The sequence below is a fragment of the Nematostella vectensis genome, chromosome 8 (genome assembly GCF_932526225.1).
Source record: "Nematostella vectensis chromosome 8, jaNemVect1.1, whole genome shotgun sequence".
NCBI lineage: Eukaryota > Metazoa > Cnidaria > Anthozoa > Actiniaria > Edwardsiidae > Nematostella > Nematostella vectensis.
The window spans coordinates 15,423,635-15,446,954 of record NC_064041.1 but is presented as its reverse complement, the minus strand read 5'-3'; the positions used below and the strand labels follow the sequence as shown (position 1 = coordinate 15,446,954).

The window sequence follows — 23,320 nt, the reverse complement described above, 5'->3', positions numbered from 1 at the left end:
AACACAACTGCATTGACGGTTCTTTAAAAATAACCTTTTGGTCCGTATGGGGCTCGAACCCATGACCTTAGCGTTATTAGCACCACGCTCTGCCGACTGAGCTAACGGACCAACTGATATACAACTACAGCGATTTAGTTTACAAAAGAAGGTATCAAAAGTAACCTACAAAAATAATTCAATTGGCAGCGGTTTGATTCGAACCCACGCCTCTTCAGAGACTGGTGCCTAAAACCAGCGCCTTGGAACGCTCGCCGTTTCTGCAATATTGTTATCACAACAATTTAGTCTAGTCTGTGGAAAACTTTGTTGCTGAATAAAAGACTAGCTAGTTAACACAACTATGGTTAGTTCAAAATAAACTGCTGGTCCGTATGGGGCTCGAACCCATGACCTTAGCGTTATTAGCACCACGCTCTGCCGACTGAGCTAACGGACCAACTGATATACAACTACAGCGATTTAGTTTACAAAAGAAGGTTTTAAAAGTAACTTACAAAAATAATTCAATTGGCAGCGGTGGGATTCGAACCCACGCCTCTTTCGAGGCTGGTGCCTAAAACCAGCGCCTTAGACCGCTCGCCGTTTCTGCAATATTGTTATCACAACAATTTAGTCTAGTCTGTGGAAAACTTTGTTGCTGAATAAAAGACTAGCTAGTTAACACAACTATGGTTAGTTAAAAATGAACTGCTGGTCCGTATGGGGCTCGAACCCATGACCCATGACAACTACAGCGATTTATTTTACAAAAGAAGGTATCAAAAGTAACCTACAAAAATATTTCAATTGGCAGCGGTGGGATTCGAACCCACGCCTCTTTCGAGACTGGTGCCTAAAACCAGCGCCTTAGACCGCTCGGCCACGCTACCATTTCTGCAATATTGTTATCACAACAATTAGTCAAGTCTGTTGAGAATGTTTTTGCTGAATAAAAGACAAGCTGGTCAACACAACTGCATTGAAGGTTCTTTAAAAATAACCTTTTGGTCCGTATGGGGCTCGAACCCATGACCTTAGCGTTATTAGCACCACGCTCTGCCGACTGAGCTAACGGACCAACTGATATACAACTACAGCGATTTAGTTTACAAAAGAAGGTATCAAAAGTAACCTACAAAAATAATTCAATTGGCAGCGGTGGGATTCGAACCCACGCCTCTTTCGAGACTGGTGCCTAAAACCAGCGCCTTGACCGCTCGGCCACGCTACCATTTCTGCAATATTGTTATCACAACAATTAGTCAATTCTGTGGAGAACGTTTTTGCTGAATAAAAGACAAGCTGGTCAACACAACTGCATTGACGGTTATTTAAAAATAAACTTTTGGTCCGTATGGGGCTGGAACCCATGACCTTAGCGTTATTAGCACCACGCTCTGCCGACTGAGCTAACGGACCAACTGATATACAACTACAGCGATTTAGTTTACAAAAGAAGGTTTTAAAAGTAACTTACAAAAATAATTCAATTGGCAGCGGTGGGATTCGAACCCACGCCTCTTTCGAGACTGGTGCCTAAAACCAGCGCCTTAGACCGCTCGCCGTTTCTGCAATATTGTTATCACAACAATTTAGTCTAGTCTGTGGAAAACTTTGTTGCTGAATAAAAGACTAGCTAGTTAACACAACTATGGTTAGTTAAAAATAAACTGCTGGTCCGTATGGGGCTCGAACCCATGACCCATGACAACTACAGCGATTTAGTTTACAAAAGAACGTATCAAAAGTAACCTACAAAAATATTTCAATTGGCAGCGGTGGGATTCGAACCCACGCCTCTTTCGAGACTGGTGCCTAAAACCAGCGCCTTAGACCGCTCGGCCACGCTACCATTTCTGCAATATTGTTATCACAACAATTAGTCAAGTCTGTTGAGAACGTTTTTGCTGAATAAAAGACAAGCTGGTCAACACAACTGCATTGAAGGTTCTTTAAAAATAACCTTTTGGTCCGTATGGGGCTCGAACCCATGACCTTAGCGTTATTAGCACCACGCTCTGCCGACTGAGCTAACGGACAAACTGATATACAACTACAGCGATTTAGTTTACAAAAGAAGGTATCAAAAGTAACCTACAAAAATAATTCAATTGGCAGCGGTGGGATTCGAACCCACGCCTCTTTCGAGACTGGTGCCTAAAACCAGCGCCTTAGACCGCTCGGCCACGCTACCGTTTCTGCAATATTGTTATCACAACAATTGGTCAAGTCTGTGGAGGACGTTTTTGCTGAATAAAAGACTAGCCAGTCAACAAAACTGCATTGACGGTTATTTAAAAATAAACTTTTGGTCCGTATGGGGCTCGAACCCACGACCTTAGCGTTATTAGCACCACGCTCTGCCGACTGAGCTAACGGACCAAATGATATACAACTACAGCGATTTAGTTTACAAAAGAGGTATAAAAAGTAACCTACAAAAATAATTCAATTGGCAGCGGTGGGATTCGAACCCACGCCTCTTTCGAGACTGGTGCCTAAAACCAGCGCCTTAGACCTCTCGCCGTTTCTGCAATATTGGTATCACAACAATCTAGTCTAGTCTGTGGAAAACTTTGTTGCTGAATAAAAGACTAGCTAGTTAACACAACTATGGTTAGTTAAAAATAAACTGCTGGTCCGTATGGGGCTCGAACCCATGACCCATGACAACTACAGCAATTTAGTTTACAAAAGAAGGTATCAAAAGTAACCTACAAAAATATTTCGATTGGCAGCGGTGGGATTCGAACCCACGCCTCTTTCGAGACTGGTGCCTAAAACCAGCGCCTTAGACCGCTCGGCCACGCTACCATTTCTGCAATATTGTTATCACAACAATTAGTCAAGTCTGTTGAGAACGTTTTTGCTGAATAAAAGACAAGCTGGTCAACACAACTGCATTGACGGTTCTTTAAAAATAACCTTTTGGTCCGTATGGGGCTCGAACCCATGACCTTAGCGTTATTAGCACCACGCTCTGCCGACTGAGCTAACGGACCAACTGATATACAACTACAGCGATTTAGTTTACAAAAGAAGGTATCAAAAGTAACCTACAAAAATAATTCAATTGGCAGCGGTGGGATTCGAACCCACGCCTCTTTCGAGACTGGTGCCTAAAACCAGCGCCTTAGACCGCTCGGCCACGCTACCGTTTCCGCAATATTGTTATCACAACAATTGGTCAAGTCTGTGGAGGACGTTTTTGCTGAATAAAAGACTAACCAGTCAACAAAACTGCATTGACGGTTATTTAAAAATAAACTTTTGGTCCGTATGGGGCTCGAACCCATGACGTTAGCGTTATTAGCACAACGCTCTGCCGACTGAGCTAACGGACCAAATGATATACAACTACAGCGATTTAGTTTACAAAAGAAGGTATAAAAAGTAACCTACAAAAATAATTCAATTGGCAGCGGTGGGATTCGAACCCACGCCTCTTTCGAGACTGGTGCCTAAAACCAGCGCCTTAGACCGCTCGCCGTTTCTGCAATATTGGTATCACAACAATTTAGTCTAGTCTGTGGAAAACTTTGTTGCTGAATAAAAGACTAGCTAGTTAACACAACTATGGTTAGTTAAAAATAAACTGCTGGTCCGTATGGGGCTCGAACCCATGACCCATGACAACTACAGCGATTTAGTTTACAAAAGAAGGTATCAAAAGTAACCTACAAAAATATTTCGATTGGCAGCGGTGGGATTCGAACCCACGCCTCTTTCGAGACTGGTGCCTAAAACCAGCGCCTTAGACCGCTCGACCACGCTACCATTTCTGCAATATTGTTATCACAACAATTAGTCAAGTCTGTTGAGAACGTTTTTGCTGAATAAAAGACAAGCTGGTCAACACAACTGCATTGAAGGTTCTTTAAAAATAACCTTTTGGTCCGTATGGGGCTCGAACCCATGACCTTAGCGTTATTAGCACCACGCTCTGCCGACTGAGCTAACGGACCAACTGATATACAACTACAGCGATTTAGTTTACAAAAGAAGGTATCAAAAGTAACCTACAAAAATAATTCAATTGGCAGCGGTTTGATTCGAACCCACGCCTCTTCAGAGACTGGTGCCTAAAACCAGCGCCTTGGAACGCTCGCCGTTTCTGCAATATTGTTATCAAAACAATTTAGTCTAGTCTGTGGAAAACTTTGTTGCTGAATAAAAGACTAGCTAGTTAACACAACTATGGTTAGTTCAAAATAAACTGCTGGTCCGTATGGGGCTCGAACCCATGACCTTAGCGTTATTAGCACCACGCTCTGCCGACTGAGCTAACGGACCAACTGATATACAACTACAGCGATTTAGTTTACAAAAGAAGGTTTTAAAAGTAACTTACAAAAATAATTCAATTGGCAGCGGTGGGATTCGAACCCACGCCTCTTTCGAGGCTGGTGCCTAAAACCAGCGCCTTAGACCGCTCGCCGTTTCTGCAATATTGTTATCACAACAATTTAGTCTAGTCTGTGGAAAACTTTGTTGCTGAATAAAAGACTAGCTAGTTAACAAAACTATGGTTAGTTAAAAATAAACTGCTGGTCCGTATGGGGCTCGAACCCATGACCCATGACAACTACAGCGATTTATTTTACAAAAGAAGGTATCAAAAGTAACCTACAAAAATATTTCAATTGGCAGCGGTGGGATTCGAACCCACGCCTCTTTCGAGACTGGTGCCTAAAACCAGCGCCTTAGACCGCTCGGCCACGCTACCATTTCTGCAATATTGTTATCACAACAATTAGTCAAGTCTGTTGAGAACGTTTTTGCTGAATAAAAGACAAGCTGGTCAACACAACTGCATTGACGGTTCTTTAAAAATAAACTTTTGGTCCGTATGGGGCTCGAACCCATGACCTTAGCGTTATTAGCACCACGCTCTGCCGACTGAGCTAACGGACCAAATGATATACAACTACAGCGATTTAGTTTACAAAAGAAGGTATAAAAAGTAACCTACAAAAATAATTCAATTGGCAGCGGTGGGATTCGAACCCACGCCTCTTTCGAGACTGGTGCCTAAAACCAGCGCCTTAGACCGCTCGCCGTTTCTGCAATATTGGTATCACAACAATTTAGTCTAGTCTGTGGAAAACTTTGTTGCTGAATAAAAGACTAGCTAGTTAACACAACTATGGTTAGTTAAAAATAAACTGCTGGTCCGTATGGGGCTCGAACCCATGACCCATGACAACTACAGCGATTTAGTTTACAAAAGAAGGTATCAAAAGTAACCTACAAAAATATTTCGATTGGCAGCGGTGGGATTCGAACCCACGCCTCTTTCGAGACTGGTGCCTAAAACCAGCGCCTTAGACCGCTCGGCCACGCTACCATTTCTGCAATATTGTTATCACAACAATTAGTCAAGTCTGTTGAGAACGTTTTTGCTGAATAAAAGACAAGCTGGTCAACACAACTGCATTGACGGTTCTTTAAAAATAACCTTTTGGTCCGTATGGGGCTCGAACCCATGACCTTAGCGTTATTAGCACCACGCTCTGCCGACTGAGCTAACGGACCAACTGATATACAACTACAGCGATTTAGTTTACAAAAGAAGGTATCAAAAGTAACCTACAAAAATAATTCAATTGGCAGCGGTTTGATTCGAACCCACGCCTCTTCAGAGACTGGTGCCTAAAACCAGCGCCTTGGAACGCTCGCCGTTTCTGCAATATTGTTATCACAACAATTTAGTCTAGTCTGTGGAAAACTTTGTTGCTGAATAAAAGACTAGCTAGTTAACACAACTATGGTTAGTTCAAAATAAACTGCTGGTCCGTATGGGGCTCGAACCCATGACCTTAGCGTTATTAGCACCACGCTCTGCCGACTGAGCTAACGGACCAACTGATATACAACTACAGCGATTTAGTTTACAAAAGAAGGTTTTAAAAGTAACTTACAAAAATAATTCAATTGGCAGCGGTGGGATTCGAACCCACGCCTCTTTCGAGGCTGGTGCCTAAAACCAGCGCCTTAGACCGCTCGCCGTTTCTGCAATATTGTTATCACAACAATTTAGTCTAGTCTGTGGAAAACTTTGTTGCTGAATAAAAGACTAGCTAGTTAACACAACTATGGTTAGTTAAAAATGAACTGCTGGTCCGTATGGGGCTCGAACCCATGACCCATGACAACTACAGCGATTTATTTTACAAAAGAAGGTATCAAAAGTAACCTACAAAAATATTTCAATTGGCAGCGGTGGGATTCGAACCCACGCCTCTTTCGAGACTGGTGCCTAAAACCAGCGCCTTAGACCGCTCGGCCACGCTACCATTTCTGCAATATTGTTATCACAACAATTAGTCAAGTCTGTTGAGAATGTTTTTGCTGAATAAAAGACAAGCTGGTCAACACAACTGCATTGAAGGTTCTTTAAAAATAACCTTTTGGTCCGTATGGGGCTCGAACCCATGACCTTAGCGTTATTAGCACCACGCTCTGCCGACTGAGCTAACGGACCAACTGATATACAACTACAGCGATTTAGTTTACAAAAGAAGGTATCAAAAGTAACCTACAAAAATAATTCAATTGGCAGCGGTGGGATTCGAACCCACGCCTCTTTCGAGACTGGTGCCTAAAACCAGCGCCTTAGACCGCTCGGCCACGCTACCGTTTCTGCAATATTGTTATCACAACAATTGGTCAAGTCTGTGGAGGACGTTTTTGCTGAATAAAAGACTAGCCAGTCAACAAAACTGCATTGACGGTTATTTAAAAATAAACTTTTGGTCCGTATGGGGCTCGAACCCACGACCTTAGCGTTATTAGCACCACGCTCTGCCGACTGAGCTAACGGACCAAATGATATACAACTACAGCGATTTAGTTTACAAAAGAAGGTATAAAAAGTAACCTACAAAAATAATTCAATTGACAGCGGTTTGATTCGAACCAACGCCTCTTTCGAGACTGGTGCCTAAAACCAGCGCCTTGGACCGCTCGCCGTTTCTGCAATATTGTTATCACAACAATTTAGTCTAGTCTGTGGAAAACTTTGTTGCTGAATAAAAGACTAGCTAGTTAACACAACTATGGTTAGTTGAAAATAAACTGCTGGTCCGTATGGGGCTCGAACCCATGACCTTAGCGTTATTAGCACCACGCTCTGCCGACTGAGCTAACGGACCAACTGATATACAACTACAGCGATTTAGTTTACAAAAGAAGGTTTTAAAAGTAACTTACAAAAATAATTCAATTGGCAGCGGTGGGATTCGAACCCACGCCTCTTTCGAGACTGGTGCCTAAAACCAGCGCCTTAGACCGCTCGCCGTTTCTGCAATATTGTTATCACAACAATTTAGTCTAGTCTGTGGAAAACTTTGTTGCTGAATAAAAGACTAGCTAGTTAACACAACTATGGTTAGTTAAAAATAAACTGCTGGTCCGTATGGGGCTCGAACCCATGACCCATGACAACTACAGCGATTTAGTTTACAAAAGAAGGTATCAAAAGTAACCTACAAAAATATTGCGATTGGCAGCGGTGGGATTCGAACCCACGCCTCTTTCGAGACTGGTGCCTAAAACCAGCGCCTTGACCGCTCGGCCACGCTACCATTTCTGCAATATTGTTATCACAACAATTAGTCAAGTCTGTTGAGAACGTTTTTGCTGAATAAAAGACAAGCTGGTCAACACAACTGCATTGACGGTTCTTTAAAAATAAACTTTTGGTCCGTATGGGGCTCGAACCCATGACCTTAGCGTTATTAGCACCACGCTCTGCCGACTGAGCTAACGGACCAACTGATATACAACTACAGCGATTTAGTTTACAAAAGAAGGTATCAAAAGTAACCTACAAAAATAATTCAATTGGCAGCGGTGGGATTCGAACCCACGCCTCTTTCGAGACTGGTGCCTAAAACCAGCGCCTTAGACCGCTCGGTCACGCTACCGTTTCTGCAATATTGTTATCACAACAATTGGTCAAGTCTGTGGAGGACGTTTTTGCTGAATAAAAGACTAGCCAGTCAACAAAGCTGCATTGACGGTTATTTGAAAATAAACTTTTGGTCCGTATGGGGCTCGAACCCATGACCTTAGCGTTATTAGCACCACGCTCTGCCGACTGAGCTAACGGACCAACTGATATACAACTACAGCGATTTAGTTTACAAAAGAAGGTATCAAAAGTAACCTACAAAAATAATTCAATTGGCACATTGGGATTGGAACCCACGCCTCTTCAAAGACTGGTGCCTAAAACCAGCGCCTTGGACCGCTCGGCCACGCTACCGTTTCTGCAATATTGTTATCACAACAATTAGTCAATTCTGTGGACAACTTTGTTGCTGAATAAAAGACAAGCTAGTTAACACAACTATGGTTAGTTAAAAATAAACTGCTGGTCCGTATGGGGCTCGAACCCATGACCTTAGCGTTATTAGCACCACGCTCTGCCGACTGAGCTAACGGACCAACTGATATACAACTACAGCGATTTAGTTTACAAAAGAAGGTATAAAAAGTAACCTACAAAAATAATTCAATTGGCAGCGGTTTGATTCGAACCCACGCCTCTTCAGAGACTGGTGCCTAAAACCAGCGCCTTGGACCGCTCGCCGTTTCTGCAATATTGTTATCACAACAATTTAGTCTAGTCTGTGGAAAACTTTGTTGCTGAATAAAAGACTAGCTAGTTAACACAACTATGGTTAGTTAAAAATAAACTGCTGGTCCGTATGGGGCTCGAACCCATGACCCATGACAACTACAGCGATTTAGTTTACAAAAGAAGGTATCAAAAGTAACCTACAAAAATATTGCGATTGGCAGCGGTGGGATTCGAACCCACGCCTCTTTCGAGACTGGTGCCTAAAACCAGCGCCTTGACCGCTCGGCCACGCTACCATTTCTGCAATATTGTTATCACAACAATTAGTCAAGTCTGTTGAGAACGTTTTTGCTGAATAAAAGACAAGCTGGTCAACACAACTGCATTGACGGTTCTTTAAAAATAAACTTTTGGTCCGTATGGGGCTCGAACCCATGACCTTAGCGTTATTAGCACCACGCTCTGCCGACTGAGCTAACGGACCAACTGATATACAACTACAGCGATTTAGTTTACAAAAGAAGGTATCAAAAGTAACCTACAAAAATAATTCAATTGGCAGCGGTGGGATTCGAACCCACGCCTCTTTCGAGACTGGTGCCTAAAACCAGCGCCTTAGACCGCTCGGTCACGCTACCGTTTCTGCAATATTGTTATCACAACAATTGGTTAAGTCTGTGGAGGACGTTTTTGCTGAATAAAAGACTAGCCAGTCAACAAAGCTGCATTGACGGTTATTTGAAAATAAACTTTTGGTCCGTATGGGGCTCGAACCCATGACCTTAGCGTTATTAGCACCACGCTCTGCCGACTGAGCTAACGGACCAACTGATATACAACTACAGCGATTTAGTTTACAAAAGAAGGTATCAAAAGTAACCTACAAAAATAATTCAATTGGCACATTGGGATTGGAACCCACGCCTCTTCAAAGACTGGTGCCTAAAACCAGCGCCTTGGACCGCTCGGCCACGCTACCGTTTCTGCAATATTGTTATCACAACAATTAGTCAATTCTGTGGACAACTTTGTTGCTGAATAAAAGACTAGCTAGTTAACACAACTATGGTTAGTTAAAAATAAACTGCTGGTCCGTATGGGGCTCGAACCCATGACCTTAGCGTTATTAGCACCACGCTCTGCCGACTGAGCTAACGGACCAACTGATATACAACTACAGCGATTTAGTTTACAAAAGAAGGTATAAAAAGTAACCTACAAAAATAATTCAATTGGCAGCGGTTTGATTCGAACCCACGCCTCTTCAGAGACTGGTGCCTAAAACCAGCGCCTTGGACCGCTCGCCGTTTCTGCAATATTGTTATCACAACAATTTAGTCTAGTCTGTGGAAAACTTTGTTGCTGAATAAAAGACTAGCTAGTTAACACAACTATGGTTAGTTAAAAATAAACTGCTGGTCCGTATGGGGCTCGAACCCATGACCCATGACAACTACAGCGATTTAGTTTACAAAAGAAGGTATCAAAAGTAACCTACAAAAATATTGCGATTGGCAGCGGTGGGATTCGAACCCACGCCTCTTTCGAGACTGGTGCCTAAAACCAGCGCCTTGACCGCTCGGCCACGCTACCATTTCTGCAATATTGTTATCACAACAATTAGTCAAGTCTGTTGAGAACGTTTTTGCTGAATAAAAGACAAGCTGGTCAACACAACTGCATTGACGGTTCTTTAAAAATAAACTTTTGGTCCGTATGGGGCTCGAACCCATGACCTTAGCGTTATTAGCACCACGCTCTGCCGACTGAGCTAACGGACCAACTGATATACAACTACAGCGATTTAGTTTACAAAAGAAGGTATCAAAAGTAACCTACAAAAATAATTCAATTGGCAGCGGTGGGATTCGAACCCACGCCTCTTTCGAGACTGGTGCCTAAAACCAGCGCCTTAGACCGCTCGGCCACGCTACCGTTTCTGCAATATTGTTATCACAACAATTGGTCAAGTCTGTGGAGGACGTTTTTGCTGAATAAAAGACTAGCCAGTCAACAAAGCTGCATTGACGGTTATTTGAAAATAAACTTTTGGTCCGTATGGGGCTCGAACCCATGACCTTAGCGTTATTAGCACCACGCTCTGCCGACTGAGCTAACGGACCAACTGATATACAACTACAGCGATTTAGTTTACAAAAGAAGGTATCAAAAGTAACCTACAAAAATAATTCAATTGGCACATTGGGATTGGAACCCACGCCTCTTCAAAGACTGGTGCCTAAAACCAGCGCCTTGGACCGCTCGGCCACGCTACCGTTTCTGCAATATTGTTATCACAACAATTAGTCAATTCTGTGGAGAACGTTTTTGCTGAATAAAAGACAAGCTGGTCAACACAACTGCATTGACGGTTATTTAAAAATAAACTTTTGGTCCGTATGGGGCTGGAACCCATGACCTTAGCGTTATTAGCACCACGCTCTGCCGACTGAGCTAACGGACCAACTGATATACAACTACAGCGATTTAGTTTACAAAAGAAGGTATAAAAAGTAACCTACAAAAATAATTCAATTGGCAGCGGTTTGATTCGAACCCACGCCTCTTCAGAGACTGGTGCCTAAAACCAGCGCCTTGGACCGCTCGCCGTTTCTGCAATATTGTTATCACAACAATTTAGTCTAGTCTGTGGAAAACTTTGTTGCTGAATAAAAGACTAGCTAGTTAACACAACTATGGTTAGTTGAAAATAAACTGCTGGTCCTTATGGGGCTCGAACCCATGACATTAGCGTTATTAGCACCACGCTCTGCCGACTGAGCTAACGGACCAACTGATATACAACTACAGCGATTTAGTTTACAAAAGAAGGTTTTAAAAGTAACTTACAAAAATAATTCAATTGGCAGCGGTGGGATTCGAACCCACGCCTCTTTCGAGACTGGTGCCTAAAACCAGCGCCTTAGACCGCTCGCCGTTTCTGCAATATTGTTATCACAACAATTTAGTCTAGTCTGTGGAAAACTTTGTTGCTGAATAAAAGACTAGCTAGTTAACACAACTATGGTTAGTTAAAAATAAACTGCTGGTCCGTATGGGGCTCGAACCCATGACCCATGACAACTACAGCGATTTAGTTTACAAAAGAACGTATCAAAAGTAACCTACAAAAATATTTCAATTGGCAGCGGTGGGATTCGAACCCACGCCTCTTTCGAGACTGGTGCCTAAAACCAGCGCCTTAGACCGCTCGGCCACGCTACCATTTCTGCAATATTGTTATCACAACAATTAGTCAAGTCTGTTGAGAACGTTTTTGCTGAATAAAAGACAAGCTGGTCAACACAACTGCATTGACGGTTCTTTAAAAATAAACTTTTGGTCCGTATGGGGCTCGAACCCATGACCTTAGCGTTATTAGCACCACGCTCTGCCGACTGAGCTAACGGACCAACTGATATACAACTACAGCGATTTAGTTTACAAAAGGAAGGTATCAAAAGTAACCTACAAAAATAATTCAATTGGCAGCGGTGGGATTCGAACCCACGCCTCTTTCGAGACTGGTGCCTAAAACCAGCGCCTTAGACCGCTCGGCCACGCTACCGTTTCTGCAATATTGTTATCACAACAATTGGTCAAGTCTGTGGAGGACGTTTTTGCTGAATAAAAGACTAGCCAGTCAACAAAACTGCATTGACGGTTATTTAAAAATAAACAAACTTTTGGTCCGTATGGGGCTAGAACCCATGACCTTAGCGTTATTAGCACCACGCTCTGCCGACTGAGCTAACGGACCAACTGATATACAACTACAGCGATTTAGTTGACAAAAGAAGGTATCAAAAGTAACCTACAAAAATATTTCAATTGGCAGCGGTGGGATTCGAACCCACGCCTCTTTCGAGACTGGTGCCTAAAACCAGCGCCTTAGACCGCTCGGCCACGCTACCGTTTCTGCAATATTGTTATCACAACAATTGGTCAAGTCTGTGGAGGACGTTTTTGCTGAATAAAAGACTAGCCAGTCAACAAAGCTGCATTGACGGTTCTTTAAAAATAAACTTTTGGTCCGTATGGGGCTCGAACCCATGACCTTAGCGTTATTAGCACCACGCTCTGCCGACTGAGCTAACGGACCAACTGATATACAACTACAGCGATTTAGTTTACAAAAGAAGGTATCAAAAGTAACCTACAAAAATAATTCAATTGGCACATTGGGATTGGAACCCACGCCTCTTCAAAGACTGGTGCCTAAAACCAGCGCCTTGGACCGCTCGGCCACGCTACCGTTTCTGCAATATTGTTATCACAACAATTAGTCAATTCTGTGGACAACTTTGTTGCTGAATAAAAGACTAGCTAGTTAACACAACTATGGTTAGTTAAAAATAAACTGCTGGTCCGTATGGGGCTCGAACCCATGACCTTAGCGTTATTAGCACCACGCTCTGCCGACTGAGCTAACGGACCAACTGATATACAACTACAGCGATTTAGTTTACAAAAGAAGGTATAAAAAGTAACCTACAAAAATAATTCAATTGGCAGCGGTTTGATTCGAACCCACGCCTCTTCAGAGACTGGTGCCTAAAACCAGCGCCTTGGACCGCTCGCCGTTTCTGCAATATTGTTATCACAACAATTTAGTCTAGTCTGTGGAAAACTTTGTTGCTGAATAAAAGACTAGCTAGTTAACACAACTATGGTTAGTTAAAAATAAACTGCTGGTCCGTATGGGGCTCGAACCCATGACCCATGACAACTACAGCGATTTAGTTTACAAAAGAAGGTATCAAAAGTAACCTACAAAAATATTGCGATTGGCAGCGGTGGGATTCGAACCCACGCCTCTTTCGAGACTGGTGCCTAAAACCAGCGCCTTGACCGCTCGGCCACGCTACCATTTCTGCAATATTGTTATCACAACAATTAGTCAAGTCTGTTGAGAACGTTTTTGCTGAATAAAAGACAAGCTGGTCAACACAACTGCATTGACGGTTCTTTAAAAATAAACTTTTGGTCCGTATGGGGCTCGAACCCATGACCTTAGCGTTATTAGCACCACGCTCTGCCGACTGAGCTAACGGACCAACTGATATACAACTACAGCGATTTAGTTTACAAAAGAAGGTATCAAAAGTAACCTACAAAAATAATTCAATTGGCAGCGGTGGGATTCGAACCCACGCCTCTTTCGAGACTGGTGCCTAAAACCAGCGCCTTAGACCGCTCGGCCACGCTACCGTTTCTGCAATATTGTTATCACAACAATTGGTCAAGTCTGTGGAGGACGTTTTTGCTGAATAAAAGACTAGCCAGTCAACAAAACTGCATTGACGGTTATTTAAAAATAAACAAACTTTTGGTCCGTATGGGGCTAGAACCCATGACCTTAGCGTTATTAGCACCACGCTCTGCCGACTGAGCTAACGGACCAACTGATATACAACTACAGCGATTTAGTTGACAAAAGAAGGTATCAAAAGTAACCTACAAAAATATTTCAATTGGCAGCGGTGGGATTCGAACCCACGCCTCTTTCGAGACTGGTGCCTAAAACCAGCGCCTTAGACCGCTCGGCCACGCTACCGTTTCTGCAATATTGTTATCACAACAATTGGTCAAGTCTGTGGAGGACGTTTTTGCTGAATAAAAGACTAGCCAGTCAACAAAGCTGCATTGACGGTTCTTTAAAAATAAACTTTTGGTCCGTATGGGGCTCGAACCCATGACCTTAGCGTTATTAGCACCACGCTCTGCCGACTGAGCTAACGGACCAACTGATATACAACTACAGCGATTTAGTTTACAAAAGAAGGTATCAAAAGTAACCTACAAAAATAATTCAATTGGCACATTGGGATTGGAACCCACGCCTCTTCAAAGACTGGTGCCTAAAACCAGCGCCTTGGACCGCTCGGCCACGCTACCGTTTCTGCAATATTGTTATCACAACAATTAGTCAATTCTGTGGACAACTTTGTTGCTGAATAAAAGACTAGCTAGTTAACACAACTATGGTTAGTTAAAAATAAACTGCTGGTCCGTATGGGGCTCGAACCCATGACCTTAGCGTTATTAGCACCACGCTCTGCCGACTGAGCTAACGGACCAACTGATATACAACTACAGCGATTTAGTTTACAAAAGAAGGTATAAAAAGTAACCTACAAAAATAATTCAATTGGCAGCGGTTTGATTCGAACCCACGCCTCTTCAGAGACTGGTGCCTAAAACCAGCGCCTTGGACCGCTCGCCGTTTCTGCAATATTGTTATCACAACAATTTAGTCTAGTCTGTGGAAAACTTTGTTGCTGAATAAAAGACTAGCTAGTTAACACAACTATGGTTAGTTAAAAATAAACTGCTGGTCCGTATGGGGCTCGAACCCATGACCCATGACAACTACAGCGATTTAGTTTACAAAAGAAGGTATCAAAAGTAACCTACAAAAATATTGCGATTGGCAGCGGTGGGATTCGAACCCACGCCTCTTTCGAGACTGGTGCCTAAAACCAGCGCCTTGACCGCTCGGCCACGCTACCATTTCTGCAATATTGTTATCACAACAATTAGTCAAGTCTGTTGAGAACGTTTTTGCTGAATAAAAGACAAGCTGGTCAACACAACTGCATTGACGGTTCTTTAAAAATAAACTTTTGGTCCGTATGGGGCTCGAACCCATGACCTTAGCGTTATTAGCACCACGCTCTGCCGACTGAGCTAACGGACCAACTGATATACAACTACAGCGATTTAGTTTACAAAAGAAGGTATCAAAAGTAACCTACAAAAATAATTCAATTGGCAGCGGTGGGATTCGAACCCACGCCTCTTTCGAGACTGGTGCCTAAAACCAGCGCCTTAGACCGCTCGGCCACGCTACCGTTTCTGCAATATTGTTATCACAACAATTGGTCAAGTCTGTGGAGGACGTTTTTGCTGAATAAAAGACTAGCCAGTCAACAAAGCTGCATTGACGGTTATTTGAAAATAAACTTTTGGTCCGTATGGGGCTCGAACCCATGACCTTAGCGTTATTAGCACCACGCTCTGCCGACTGAGCTAACGGACCAACTGATATACAACTACAGCGATTTAGTTTACAAAAGAAGGTATCAAAAGTAACCTACAAAAATAATTCAATTGGCACATTGGGATTGGAACCCACGCCTCTTCAAAGACTGGTGCCTAAAACCAGCGCCTTGGACCGCTCGGCCACGCTACCGTTTCTGCAATATTGTTATCACAACAATTAGTCAATTCTGTGGAGAACGTTTTTGCTGAATAAAAGACAAGCTGGTCAACACAACTGCATTGACGGTTATTTAAAAATAAACTTTTGGTCCGTATGGGGCTGGAACCCATGACCTTAGCGTTATTAGCACCACGCTCTGCCGACTGAGCTAACGGACCAACTGATATACAACTACAGCGATTTAGTTTACAAAAGAAGGTATAAAAAGTAACCTACAAAAATAATTCAATTGGCAGCGGTTTGATTCGAACCCACGCCTCTTCAGAGACTGGTGCCTAAAACCAGCGCCTTGGACCGCTCGCCGTTTCTGCAATATTGTTATCACAACAATTTAGTCTAGTCTGTGGAAAACTTTGTTGCTGAATAAAAGACTAGCTAGTTAACACAACTATGGTTAGTTGAAAATAAACTGCTGGTCCTTATGGGGCTCGAACCCATGACATTAGCGTTATTAGCACCACGCTCTGCCGACTGAGCTAACGGACCAACTGATATACAACTACAGCGATTTAGTTTACAAAAGAAGGTTTTAAAAGTAACTTACAAAAATAATTCAATTGGCAGCGGTGGGATTCGAACCCACGCCTCTTTCGAGACTGGTGCCTAAAACCAGCGCCTTAGACCGCTCGCCGTTTCTGCAATATTGTTATCACAACAATTTAGTCTAGTCTGTGGAAAACTTTGTTGCTGAATAAAAGACTAGCTAGTTAACACAACTATGGTTAGTTAAAAATAAACTGCTGGTCCGTATGGGGCTCGAACCCATGACCCATGACAACTACAGCGATTTAGTTTACAAAAGAACGTATCAAAAGTAACCTACAAAAATATTTCAATTGGCAGCGGTGGGATTCGAACCCACGCCTCTTTCGAGACTGGTGCCTAAAACCAGCGCCTTAGACCGCTCGGCCACGCTACCATTTCTGCAATATTGTTATCACAACAATTAGTCAAGTCTGTTGAGAACGTTTTTGCTGAATAAAAGACAAGCTGGTCAACACAACTGCATTGACGGTTCTTTAAAAATAAACTTTTGGTCCGTATGGGGCTCGAACCCATGACCTTAGCGTTATTAGCACCACGCTCTGCCGACTGAGCTAACGGACCAACTGATATACAACTACAGCGATTTAGTTTACAAAAGAAGGTATCAAAAGTAACCTACAAAAATAATTCAATTGGCAGCGGTGGGATTCGAACCCACGCCTCTTTCGAGACTGGTGCCTAAAACCAGCGCCTTAGACCGCTCGGCCACGCTACCGTTTCTGCAATATTGTTATCACAACAATTGGTCAAGTCTGTGGAGGACGTTTTTGCTGAATAAAAGACTAGCCAGTCAACAAAACTGCATTGACGGTTATTTAAAAATAAACAAACTTTTGGTCCGTATGGGGCTAGAACCCATGACCTTAGCGTTATTAGCACCACGCTCTGCCGACTGAGCTAACGGACCAACTGATATACAACTACAGCGATTTAGTTGACAAAAGAAGGTATCAAAAGTAACCTACAAAAATAATTCAATTGGCACATTGGGATTGGAACCCACGCCTCTTCAAAGACTGGTGCCTAAAACCAGCGCCTTGGACCGCTCGGCCACGCTACCGTTTCTGCAATATTGTTATCACAACAATTAGTCGATTCTGTGGAGAACGTTTTTGCTGAATAAAAGACAAGCTGGTCAACACAACTGCATTGACGGTTATTTAAAAATAAACTTTTGGTCCGTATGGGGCTCGAACCCATGACCTTAGCGTTATTAGCACCACGCTCTGCCGACTGAGCTAACGGACCAACTGATATACAACTACAGCGATTTAGTTTACAAAAGAAGGTATAAAAAGTAACCTACAAAAATAATTCAATTGGCAGCGGTTTGATTCGAACCCACGCCTCTTCAGAGACTGGTGCCTAAAACCAGCGCCTTGGACCGCTCGCCGTTTCTGCAATATTGTTATCACAACAATTTAGTCTAGTCTGTGGAAAACTTTGTTGCTGAATAAAAGACTAGCTAGTTAACACAACTATGGTTAGTTGAAAATAAACTGCTGGTCCGTATGGGGCTCGAACCCATGACCTTAGCTTTATTAGCACCACGCTCTGCCGACTGAGCTAACGGACCAACTGATATACAACTACAGCGATTTAGTTTACAAAAGAAGGTTTTAAAAGTAACTTACAAAAATAATTCAATTGGCAGCGATGGGATTCGAACCCACGCCTCTTTCGAGACTGGTGCCTAAAACCAGCGCCTTAGACCGCTCGCCGTTTCTGCAATATTGTTATCACAACAATTTAGTCTAGTCTGTGGAAAACTTTGTTGCTGAATAAAAGATTAGCTAGTTAACACAACTATGGTTAGTTAAAAATAAACTGCTGGTCCGTATGGGGCTCGAACCCATGACCCATGACAACTACAGCGATTTATTTTACAAAAGAAGGTATCAAAAGTAACCTACAAAAATATTTCAATTGGCAGCGGTGGGATTCGAACCCACGCCTCTTTCGAGACTGGTGCCTAAAACCAGCGCCTTAGACCGCTCGGCCACGCTACCATTTCTGCAATATTGTTATCACAACAATTAGTCAAGTCTGTTGAGAACGTTTTTGCTGAATAAAAGACAAGCTGGTCAACACAACTGCATTGACGGTTCTTTAAAAATAAACTTTTGGTCCGTATGGGGCTCGAACCCATGACCTTAGCGTTATTAGCACCACGCTCTGCCGACTGAGCTAACGGACCAACTGATATACAACTACAGCGATTTAGTTTACAAAAGAAGGTATCAAAAGTAACCTACAAAAATAATTCAATTGGCAGCGGTGGGATTCGAACCCACGCCTCTTTCGAGACTGGTGCCTAAAACCAGCGCCTTAGACCGCTCGGCCACGCTACCGTTTCTGCAATATTGTTATCACAACAATTGGTCAAGTCTGTGGAGGACGTTTTTGCTGAATAAAAGACTAGCCAGTCAACAAAACTGCATTGACGGTTATTTAAAAATAAACAAACTTTTGGTCCGTATGGGGCTAGAACCCATGACCTTAGCGTTATTAGCACCACGCTCTGCCGACTGAGCTAACGGACCAACTGATATACAACTACAGCGATTTAGTTGACAAAAGAAGGTATCAAAAGTAACCTACAAAAATAATTCAATTGGCACATTGGGATTGGAACCCACGCCTCTTCAAAGACTGGTGCCTAAAACCAGCGCCTTGGACCGCTCGGCCACGCTACCGTTTCTGCAATATTGTTATCACAACAATTAGTCGATTCTGTGGAGAACGTTTTTGCTGAATAAAAGACAAGCTGGTCAACACAACTGCATTGACGGTTATTTAAAAATAAACTTTTGGTCCGTATGGGGCTCGAACCCATGACCTTAGCGTTATTAGCACCACGCTCTGCCGACTGAGCTAACGGACCAACTGATATACAACTACAGCGATTTAGTTTACAAAAGAAGGTATAAAAAGTAACCTACAAAAATAATTCAATTGGCAGCGGTTTGATTCGAACCCACGCCTCTTCAGAGACTGGTGCCTAAAACCAGCGCCTTGGAACGCTCGCCGTTTCTGCAATATTGTTATCACAACAATTTAGTCTAGTCTGTGGAAAACTTTGTTGCTGAATAAAAGACTAGCTAGTTAACACAACTATGGTTAGTTGAAAATAAACTGCTGGTCCGTATGGGGCTCGAACCCATGACCTTAGCTTTATTAGCACCACGCTCTGCCGACTGAGCTAACGGACCAACAGATATTCAACTACAGCGATTTAGTTTACAAAAGAAGGTTTTAAAAGTAACTTACAAAAATAATTCAATTGGCAGCGGTGGGATTCGAACCCACGCCTCTTTCGAGACTGGTGCCTAAAACCAGCGCCTTAGACCGCTAGCCGTTTCTGCAATATTGTTATCACAACAATTTAGTCTAGTCTGTGGAAAACTTTGTTGCTGAATAAAAGACTAGCTAGTTAACACAACTATGGTTAGTTAAAAATAAACTGCTGGTCCGTATGAGGCTCGAACCCATGACCCATGACAACTACAGCGATTTATTTTACAAAAGAAGGTATCAAAAGTAACCTACAAAAATATTTCAATTGGCAGCGGTGGGATTCGAACCCACGCCTCTTTCGAGACTGGTGCCTAAAACCAGCGCCCTAGACCGCTCGGCCACGCTACCATTTCTGCAATATTGTTATCACAACAATTAGTCAAGTCTGTTGAGAACGTTTTTGCTGAATAAAAGACAAGCTGGTCAACACAACTGCATTGACGGTTCTTTAAAAATAAACTAGTCTGTGGAGGACCTTGTTGCTGAATAAAAGACTAGCTAGTCAACACAACTATGGTTAGTTAAAAATAAACTGCTGGTCCGTATGGGGCTCGAACCCATGACCTTAGCGTTATTAGCACCACGCTCTGCCGACTGAGCTAACGGACCAACTGATATACAACTACAGCGATTTAGTTTACAAAAGAAGGTATCGAAAGTTGTATATCAGTTGGTCCGTTAGCTCAGTCGGCAGAGCGTGGTGCTAATAACGCTAAGGTCATGGGTTCGAGCCCCATACGGACCAGCAGTTTATTTTTAACTAACCATAGTTGTGTTGACTAGCTAGTCTTTTTTTCAGCAACAAGGTCCTCCACAGACTAGACTGAGTTGTTGTGATAACAATATTGCAGAAACTGTAGCGTGGCCGAGCGGTCTAAGGCGCTGGTTTCAGGCACCAGTCTCGAAAGAGGCGTGGGTTAGAATCCCACCGCTGCCAATTGAATTATTTTTGTAGGTTACTTTTGATACCTTCTTTTGTAAACTAAATCGCTGTAGTTGTATATCAGTTGGTCCGTTAGCTCAGTCGGCAGAGCGTGGTGCTAATAACGCTAAGGTCATGGGTTCGAGCCCCATACGGAGAAAAAGTTTATTTTTAAAGAACCGTCAATGCAGTTGTGTTGACCAGCTTGTCTTTTATTCAGCAAAAACGTTCTCAACAGACTTGACTAATTGTTGTGATAACAATATTGCAGAAATATTAGCGTGGCCGAGCGGTCTAAGGCGCTGGTTTTAGGCACCAGTCTCGAAAGAGGCGTGGGTTCGAATCCCACCGCTGCCAATTGAAATATTTTTGTAGGTTACTTTTGATACCTTCTTTTGTAAACTAAATCGCTGTAGTTGTATATCAGTGCCTACCTGTATATCAGTGCCTTCCTGAAATAAAGAACGAAGCTCAGCCTCGAAGTCTAGGCCGTGGACGCTCGTGATCGCAGGTGGTTCGGTCGGAAGCTCCGCCCAGGCGTGGTTATTGTGGCAAGGGATAGTAACCCTCGCCTTAGTCTTGTACTTCCCCGAATTGTATATCAGTTGGTCCGTTAGCTCAGTCGGCAGAGCGTGGTGCTAATAACGCTAAGGTCATGGGTTCGAGCCCCATACGTACCAAAAGTTTATTTTTAAAGAACCGTCAATGCAGTTGTGTTGACCAGCTTGTCTTTTATTCAGCAAAAACGTTCTCCAGAGAATTGACTAATTGTTGTGATAACAATATTGCAGAAACGGTAGCGTGGCCGAGCGGTCCAAGGCGCCGGTTTTAGGCACCAGTCTTTGAAGAGGCAAGGGTTCCAATCCCAATGTGCCAATTGAATTATTTTTGTAGGTTACTTTTGATACCTTCTTTTGTAAACTAAATCGCTGTAGTTGTATATCAGTTGGTCCGTTAGCTCAGTCGGCAGAGCGTGGTGCTAATAACGCTAAGGTCATGGGTTCGAGCCCCATACGGACCAGCAGTTTATTTTTAACTAACCATAGTTGTGTTGACTAGCTAGTCTTTTATTCAGCAACAAGGTCCTCCACAGACTAGACTGAGTTGTTGTGATAACAATATTGCAGAAACGGTAGCGTAGCCGAGCGGTCTAAGGCGCTGGTTTTAGGCACCAGTCTCGAAAGAGGCGTGGGTTCGAATCCCACCGCTGCCAATTGAAATATTTTTGTAGGTTACTTTTGATACCTTCTTTTGTAAACTAAATCGCTGTAGTTGTCATGGGTCATGGGTTCGAGCCCCATACGGACCAGCAGTTTATTTTTAACTAACCATAGTTGTGTTAACTAGCTAGTCTTTTATTCAGCAACAAAGTTTTCCACAGACTAGACTAAATTGTTATGATAACAATATTGCAGAAACGGCGAGCGGTCTAAGTTGCTGGTTTTAGGCACCAGTCTCGAAAGAGGCGTGGGTTCGAATCCCACCGCTGCCAATTGAATTATTTTTGTAGGTTACTTTTGATACCTTCTTTTGTAAACTAAATCGCTGTAGTTGTATATCAGTTGGTCCGTTAGCTCAGTCGGCAGAGCGTGGTGCTAATAACGCTAAGGTCATGGGTTCGAGCCCCATACGGACCAGCAGTTTATTTTTAACTAACCATAGTTGTGTTGACTAGCTAGTCTTTTATTCAGCAACAAGGTCCTCCACAGACTAGACTGAGTTGTTGTGATAACAATATTGCAGAAACGGTAGCGTGGCCGAGCGGTCTAAGGTGCTGGTTTGAGGCACCAGTCTCGAAAGAGGCGTGGGTTCCAATCCCACCGCTGCCAATTGAATTATTTTTGTAGGTTACTTTTGATACCTTCTTTTGTAAACTAAATCGCTGTAGTTGTATATCAGTTGGTCCGTTAGCTCAGTCGGCAGAGCGTGGTGCTAATAACGCTAAGGTCATGGGTTCGAGCCCCATACGGAGAAAAAGTTTATTTTTAAAGAACCGTCAATGCAGTTGTGTTGACCAGCTTGTCTTTTATTCAGCAAAAACGTTCTCAACAGACTTGACTAATTGTTGTGATAACAATATTGCAGAAATATTAGCGTGGCCGAGCGGTCTAAGGCGCTGGTTTTAGGCACCAGTCTCGAAAGAGGCGTGGGTTCGAATCCCACCGCTGCCAATTGAAATATTTTTGTAGGTTACTTTTGATACCTTCTTTTGTAAACTAAATCGCTGTAGTTGTATATCAGTGCCTACCTGTATATCAGTGCCTTCCTGAAATAAAGAACGAAGCTCAGCCTCGAAGTCTAGGCCGTGGACGCTCGTGATCGCAGGTGGTTCGGTCGGAAGCTCCGCCCAGGCGTGGTTATTGTGGCAAGGGATAGTAACCCTCGCCTTAGTCTTGTACTTCCCCGAATTGTATATCAGTTGGTCCGTTAGCTCAGTCGGCAGAGCGTGGTGCTAATAACGCTAAGGTCATGGGTTCGAGCCCCATACGGACCAAAAGTTTATTTTTAAAGAACCGTCAATGCAGTTGTGTTGACCAGCTTGTCTTTTATTCAGCAAAAACGTTCTCCACAGAATTGACTAATTGTTGTGATAACAATATTGCAGAAACGGTAGCGTGGCCGAGCGGTCCAAGGCGCCGGTTTTAGGCACCAGTCTTTGAAGAGGCAAGGGTTCCAATCCCAATGTGCCAATTGAATTATTTTTGTAGGTTACTTTTGATACCTTCTTTTGTAAACTAAATCGCTGTAGTTGTATATCAGT

At 43.1% G+C, this 23,320-nt stretch overlaps 1 protein-coding gene and 86 non-coding genes across 91 annotated transcripts in view; 10 read left to right on the top strand and 77 right to left on the bottom strand.

The window, feature by feature from the left end:
* Positions 1-23,320, top strand: part of LOC116613873 (centriolin) — a 140,608-nt gene that overhangs the window by 95,267 nt on the left and 22,021 nt on the right. The gene's annotated exons all lie outside the window — the stretch shown is intronic.
* On the bottom strand, positions 39-111 carry Trnai-aau. Its single transcript has one exon. It is a non-coding gene; the product is annotated as a tRNA-Ile (tRNA).
* On the bottom strand, positions 367-439 carry Trnai-aau. Its single transcript has one exon. It is a non-coding gene; the product is annotated as a tRNA-Ile (tRNA).
* Positions 791-872, bottom strand: Trnal-uag. Its single transcript has one exon. It is a non-coding gene; the product is annotated as a tRNA-Leu (tRNA).
* On the bottom strand, positions 988-1,060 carry Trnai-aau. Its single transcript has one exon. It is a non-coding gene; the product is annotated as a tRNA-Ile (tRNA).
* Trnal-uag lies at positions 1,133-1,213 on the bottom strand. Its single transcript has one exon. It is a non-coding gene; the product is annotated as a tRNA-Leu (tRNA).
* Trnai-aau lies at positions 1,329-1,401 on the bottom strand. Its single transcript has one exon. It is a non-coding gene; the product is annotated as a tRNA-Ile (tRNA).
* Positions 1,753-1,834, bottom strand: Trnal-uag. The gene has a single exon. It is a non-coding gene; the product is annotated as a tRNA-Leu (tRNA).
* Trnai-aau lies at positions 1,950-2,022 on the bottom strand. Its single transcript has one exon. It is a non-coding gene; the product is annotated as a tRNA-Ile (tRNA).
* Positions 2,095-2,176, bottom strand: Trnal-uag. The gene has a single exon. It is a non-coding gene; the product is annotated as a tRNA-Leu (tRNA).
* Trnai-aau lies at positions 2,292-2,364 on the bottom strand. The gene has a single exon. It is a non-coding gene; the product is annotated as a tRNA-Ile (tRNA).
* On the bottom strand, positions 2,715-2,796 carry Trnal-uag. Its single transcript has one exon. It is a non-coding gene; the product is annotated as a tRNA-Leu (tRNA).
* Positions 2,912-2,984, bottom strand: Trnai-aau. The gene has a single exon. It is a non-coding gene; the product is annotated as a tRNA-Ile (tRNA).
* Positions 3,057-3,138, bottom strand: Trnal-uag. The gene has a single exon. It is a non-coding gene; the product is annotated as a tRNA-Leu (tRNA).
* Trnai-aau lies at positions 3,254-3,326 on the bottom strand. Its single transcript has one exon. It is a non-coding gene; the product is annotated as a tRNA-Ile (tRNA).
* Trnal-uag lies at positions 3,678-3,759 on the bottom strand. The gene has a single exon. It is a non-coding gene; the product is annotated as a tRNA-Leu (tRNA).
* Positions 3,875-3,947, bottom strand: Trnai-aau. The gene has a single exon. It is a non-coding gene; the product is annotated as a tRNA-Ile (tRNA).
* Trnai-aau lies at positions 4,203-4,275 on the bottom strand. Its single transcript has one exon. It is a non-coding gene; the product is annotated as a tRNA-Ile (tRNA).
* On the bottom strand, positions 4,627-4,708 carry Trnal-uag. Its single transcript has one exon. It is a non-coding gene; the product is annotated as a tRNA-Leu (tRNA).
* Trnai-aau lies at positions 4,824-4,896 on the bottom strand. Its single transcript has one exon. It is a non-coding gene; the product is annotated as a tRNA-Ile (tRNA).
* Positions 5,248-5,329, bottom strand: Trnal-uag. The gene has a single exon. It is a non-coding gene; the product is annotated as a tRNA-Leu (tRNA).
* Positions 5,445-5,517, bottom strand: Trnai-aau. Its single transcript has one exon. It is a non-coding gene; the product is annotated as a tRNA-Ile (tRNA).
* Positions 5,773-5,845, bottom strand: Trnai-aau. Its single transcript has one exon. It is a non-coding gene; the product is annotated as a tRNA-Ile (tRNA).
* Trnal-uag lies at positions 6,197-6,278 on the bottom strand. The gene has a single exon. It is a non-coding gene; the product is annotated as a tRNA-Leu (tRNA).
* Positions 6,394-6,466, bottom strand: Trnai-aau. Its single transcript has one exon. It is a non-coding gene; the product is annotated as a tRNA-Ile (tRNA).
* Trnal-uag lies at positions 6,539-6,620 on the bottom strand. Its single transcript has one exon. It is a non-coding gene; the product is annotated as a tRNA-Leu (tRNA).
* Positions 6,736-6,808, bottom strand: Trnai-aau. The gene has a single exon. It is a non-coding gene; the product is annotated as a tRNA-Ile (tRNA).
* On the bottom strand, positions 7,064-7,136 carry Trnai-aau. Its single transcript has one exon. It is a non-coding gene; the product is annotated as a tRNA-Ile (tRNA).
* Trnal-uag lies at positions 7,488-7,568 on the bottom strand. Its single transcript has one exon. It is a non-coding gene; the product is annotated as a tRNA-Leu (tRNA).
* Trnai-aau lies at positions 7,684-7,756 on the bottom strand. Its single transcript has one exon. It is a non-coding gene; the product is annotated as a tRNA-Ile (tRNA).
* On the bottom strand, positions 7,829-7,910 carry Trnal-uag. The gene has a single exon. It is a non-coding gene; the product is annotated as a tRNA-Leu (tRNA).
* Positions 8,026-8,098, bottom strand: Trnai-aau. Its single transcript has one exon. It is a non-coding gene; the product is annotated as a tRNA-Ile (tRNA).
* Trnai-aau lies at positions 8,361-8,433 on the bottom strand. The gene has a single exon. It is a non-coding gene; the product is annotated as a tRNA-Ile (tRNA).
* Trnal-uag lies at positions 8,785-8,865 on the bottom strand. Its single transcript has one exon. It is a non-coding gene; the product is annotated as a tRNA-Leu (tRNA).
* Positions 8,981-9,053, bottom strand: Trnai-aau. Its single transcript has one exon. It is a non-coding gene; the product is annotated as a tRNA-Ile (tRNA).
* Positions 9,126-9,207, bottom strand: Trnal-uag. The gene has a single exon. It is a non-coding gene; the product is annotated as a tRNA-Leu (tRNA).
* Positions 9,323-9,395, bottom strand: Trnai-aau. The gene has a single exon. It is a non-coding gene; the product is annotated as a tRNA-Ile (tRNA).
* On the bottom strand, positions 9,658-9,730 carry Trnai-aau. The gene has a single exon. It is a non-coding gene; the product is annotated as a tRNA-Ile (tRNA).
* Positions 10,082-10,162, bottom strand: Trnal-uag. Its single transcript has one exon. It is a non-coding gene; the product is annotated as a tRNA-Leu (tRNA).
* Positions 10,278-10,350, bottom strand: Trnai-aau. Its single transcript has one exon. It is a non-coding gene; the product is annotated as a tRNA-Ile (tRNA).
* Trnal-uag lies at positions 10,423-10,504 on the bottom strand. Its single transcript has one exon. It is a non-coding gene; the product is annotated as a tRNA-Leu (tRNA).
* Positions 10,620-10,692, bottom strand: Trnai-aau. The gene has a single exon. It is a non-coding gene; the product is annotated as a tRNA-Ile (tRNA).
* Trnai-aau lies at positions 10,961-11,033 on the bottom strand. Its single transcript has one exon. It is a non-coding gene; the product is annotated as a tRNA-Ile (tRNA).
* Trnai-aau lies at positions 11,289-11,361 on the bottom strand. Its single transcript has one exon. It is a non-coding gene; the product is annotated as a tRNA-Ile (tRNA).
* Positions 11,713-11,794, bottom strand: Trnal-uag. Its single transcript has one exon. It is a non-coding gene; the product is annotated as a tRNA-Leu (tRNA).
* On the bottom strand, positions 11,910-11,982 carry Trnai-aau. Its single transcript has one exon. It is a non-coding gene; the product is annotated as a tRNA-Ile (tRNA).
* Positions 12,056-12,137, bottom strand: Trnal-uag. Its single transcript has one exon. It is a non-coding gene; the product is annotated as a tRNA-Leu (tRNA).
* Positions 12,257-12,329, bottom strand: Trnai-aau. Its single transcript has one exon. It is a non-coding gene; the product is annotated as a tRNA-Ile (tRNA).
* Trnal-uag lies at positions 12,402-12,483 on the bottom strand. The gene has a single exon. It is a non-coding gene; the product is annotated as a tRNA-Leu (tRNA).
* On the bottom strand, positions 12,599-12,671 carry Trnai-aau. Its single transcript has one exon. It is a non-coding gene; the product is annotated as a tRNA-Ile (tRNA).
* Trnai-aau lies at positions 12,934-13,006 on the bottom strand. The gene has a single exon. It is a non-coding gene; the product is annotated as a tRNA-Ile (tRNA).
* Positions 13,358-13,438, bottom strand: Trnal-uag. Its single transcript has one exon. It is a non-coding gene; the product is annotated as a tRNA-Leu (tRNA).
* On the bottom strand, positions 13,554-13,626 carry Trnai-aau. The gene has a single exon. It is a non-coding gene; the product is annotated as a tRNA-Ile (tRNA).
* Trnal-uag lies at positions 13,699-13,780 on the bottom strand. The gene has a single exon. It is a non-coding gene; the product is annotated as a tRNA-Leu (tRNA).
* On the bottom strand, positions 13,900-13,972 carry Trnai-aau. Its single transcript has one exon. It is a non-coding gene; the product is annotated as a tRNA-Ile (tRNA).
* Trnal-uag lies at positions 14,045-14,126 on the bottom strand. Its single transcript has one exon. It is a non-coding gene; the product is annotated as a tRNA-Leu (tRNA).
* On the bottom strand, positions 14,242-14,314 carry Trnai-aau. Its single transcript has one exon. It is a non-coding gene; the product is annotated as a tRNA-Ile (tRNA).
* On the bottom strand, positions 14,577-14,649 carry Trnai-aau. Its single transcript has one exon. It is a non-coding gene; the product is annotated as a tRNA-Ile (tRNA).
* On the bottom strand, positions 15,001-15,081 carry Trnal-uag. The gene has a single exon. It is a non-coding gene; the product is annotated as a tRNA-Leu (tRNA).
* On the bottom strand, positions 15,197-15,269 carry Trnai-aau. The gene has a single exon. It is a non-coding gene; the product is annotated as a tRNA-Ile (tRNA).
* Trnal-uag lies at positions 15,342-15,423 on the bottom strand. The gene has a single exon. It is a non-coding gene; the product is annotated as a tRNA-Leu (tRNA).
* Trnai-aau lies at positions 15,539-15,611 on the bottom strand. Its single transcript has one exon. It is a non-coding gene; the product is annotated as a tRNA-Ile (tRNA).
* Positions 15,880-15,952, bottom strand: Trnai-aau. Its single transcript has one exon. It is a non-coding gene; the product is annotated as a tRNA-Ile (tRNA).
* On the bottom strand, positions 16,208-16,280 carry Trnai-aau. Its single transcript has one exon. It is a non-coding gene; the product is annotated as a tRNA-Ile (tRNA).
* On the bottom strand, positions 16,632-16,713 carry Trnal-uag. The gene has a single exon. It is a non-coding gene; the product is annotated as a tRNA-Leu (tRNA).
* On the bottom strand, positions 16,829-16,901 carry Trnai-aau. Its single transcript has one exon. It is a non-coding gene; the product is annotated as a tRNA-Ile (tRNA).
* Positions 16,974-17,055, bottom strand: Trnal-uag. The gene has a single exon. It is a non-coding gene; the product is annotated as a tRNA-Leu (tRNA).
* Trnai-aau lies at positions 17,175-17,247 on the bottom strand. The gene has a single exon. It is a non-coding gene; the product is annotated as a tRNA-Ile (tRNA).
* Positions 17,516-17,588, bottom strand: Trnai-aau. Its single transcript has one exon. It is a non-coding gene; the product is annotated as a tRNA-Ile (tRNA).
* On the bottom strand, positions 17,844-17,916 carry Trnai-aau. Its single transcript has one exon. It is a non-coding gene; the product is annotated as a tRNA-Ile (tRNA).
* Trnal-uag lies at positions 18,268-18,349 on the bottom strand. Its single transcript has one exon. It is a non-coding gene; the product is annotated as a tRNA-Leu (tRNA).
* Trnai-aau lies at positions 18,465-18,537 on the bottom strand. The gene has a single exon. It is a non-coding gene; the product is annotated as a tRNA-Ile (tRNA).
* On the bottom strand, positions 18,610-18,691 carry Trnal-uag. The gene has a single exon. It is a non-coding gene; the product is annotated as a tRNA-Leu (tRNA).
* Trnai-aau lies at positions 18,811-18,883 on the bottom strand. The gene has a single exon. It is a non-coding gene; the product is annotated as a tRNA-Ile (tRNA).
* Trnai-aau lies at positions 19,152-19,224 on the bottom strand. The gene has a single exon. It is a non-coding gene; the product is annotated as a tRNA-Ile (tRNA).
* Trnai-aau lies at positions 19,480-19,552 on the bottom strand. The gene has a single exon. It is a non-coding gene; the product is annotated as a tRNA-Ile (tRNA).
* Positions 19,904-19,985, bottom strand: Trnal-uag. The gene has a single exon. It is a non-coding gene; the product is annotated as a tRNA-Leu (tRNA).
* Positions 20,174-20,246, bottom strand: Trnai-aau. Its single transcript has one exon. It is a non-coding gene; the product is annotated as a tRNA-Ile (tRNA).
* On the top strand, positions 20,310-20,382 carry Trnai-aau. The gene has a single exon. It is a non-coding gene; the product is annotated as a tRNA-Ile (tRNA).
* Trnal-uag lies at positions 20,835-20,919 on the top strand. The gene has a single exon. It is a non-coding gene; the product is annotated as a tRNA-Leu (tRNA).
* Positions 21,167-21,239, top strand: Trnai-aau. The gene has a single exon. It is a non-coding gene; the product is annotated as a tRNA-Ile (tRNA).
* Trnai-aau lies at positions 21,508-21,580 on the top strand. The gene has a single exon. It is a non-coding gene; the product is annotated as a tRNA-Ile (tRNA).
* Positions 21,691-21,772, top strand: Trnal-uag. Its single transcript has one exon. It is a non-coding gene; the product is annotated as a tRNA-Leu (tRNA).
* Trnai-aau lies at positions 22,124-22,196 on the top strand. The gene has a single exon. It is a non-coding gene; the product is annotated as a tRNA-Ile (tRNA).
* On the top strand, positions 22,307-22,388 carry Trnal-gag. Its single transcript has one exon. It is a non-coding gene; the product is annotated as a tRNA-Leu (tRNA).
* Positions 22,649-22,733, top strand: Trnal-uag. The gene has a single exon. It is a non-coding gene; the product is annotated as a tRNA-Leu (tRNA).
* On the top strand, positions 22,981-23,053 carry Trnai-aau. Its single transcript has one exon. It is a non-coding gene; the product is annotated as a tRNA-Ile (tRNA).